Source organism: Penaeus monodon, chromosome 15, assembly GCF_015228065.2.
Source record: "Penaeus monodon isolate SGIC_2016 chromosome 15, NSTDA_Pmon_1, whole genome shotgun sequence".
Classification (NCBI taxonomy): Eukaryota; Metazoa; Arthropoda; class Malacostraca; order Decapoda; family Penaeidae; genus Penaeus; species Penaeus monodon.
In genome coordinates this window covers 23,758,774-23,759,682 of record NC_051400.1, presented here as the reverse complement: position 1 = coordinate 23,759,682, position 909 = coordinate 23,758,774, and the positions used below count along the sequence as shown (strand labels likewise).

The 909-nt window shown below is 41.5% G+C and overlaps 2 protein-coding genes across 4 annotated transcripts in view; one reads left to right on the top strand and one right to left on the bottom strand.

Annotated features, from left to right (window-relative positions):
- The window catches only part of LOC119581822 (transcription initiation factor TFIID subunit 2-like), a gene marked incomplete at its 3' end in the record, with an annotated part of 14,016 nt that extends 13,431 nt beyond the window's left edge, over positions 1 to 585 (bottom strand). Inside the window, 1 exon segment of one of the 3 annotated variants that reach the window (XM_037929955.1) lies at positions 543 to 585. 3 annotated transcript variants of the gene reach the window in all.
- Positions 586 to 779: 194 nt separating this feature from the next.
- LOC119581821 (thioredoxin domain-containing protein 15-like) overlaps positions 780 to 909 on the top strand; it is a gene marked incomplete at its 3' end in the record, with an annotated part of 11,780 nt that continues 11,650 nt past the window's right edge. Inside the window, 1 exon segment of the mRNA XM_037929954.1 lies at positions 780 to 823.

Here is a 909-nt window from a genome sequence, read left to right as displayed (position 1 = left end):
TACCTGAGAAAGTAGTATCACTGATGAAAAGTCTTATTTTTGGCCACTCCGTCCATTGCAGGCAAATTTCAGATTGTACTACCTAGCTGTGGGAAACTGAAATTACATCAAAACTCTATACTATGAACAAAAATTAGAAGGCACAAACACATCACACAACACATCTGAAACTCTAAATTCTACAGTAGAAGCATCAACATCCAGCCTATCAACAGATAATGCAAACTGTTTGAGAGGCACCACGGAGAGTTCTGTTCACACACTGTAGTTCTGTCAGTGAGTTGGTCACGGTTATTATCTTTCGGTTTATTATCACACTAAAATGTAAATACTGCAATGCAATCAAACACGATAAATTCGTAAGTACAGTTAAAGGCAGGAAAAGTTGTCCGAATCTGGGCTGAATTAAATATACGCTAATATTATGACCGTGACATCCTAGAGCCATCCGAAGACCCTTCCCAATCTCCCACAGCTTAAGTGACACTTCCTTGAACTCTAAAGGCACACAACCATCCCCCGAACAGCGTTCCCGAGGATACCATCTCTCCTTCGAGCCGAGGCCGAGCAGCCGCTGCACCGACGCTTCTCCCGAAATTATTTCTGAATCTTCGTTTGGGACTCAGGCCTTACATGACCTTAAAAAATAAAATGAGTATAACTCTCTTTATACTTCAAGGTATATTCTAACAACTTATATAATAGTATGCATAAAAATGCAAATCTCTGTAATTATCACGTCAAGCACAGGGCCCTTTTAGCACAGCGGTGTTTGTTTACGCCGTCCTCGGGAAGGTCGGCAGGAAGGCTGCGGCGGCACTCGGTATACAGGCGCCTCATCTGTGTAACACTGTTTATTGAAATGAAAGGGAAAATGTCCCTGTCAGTTTATATATTTTTAAAATCTCT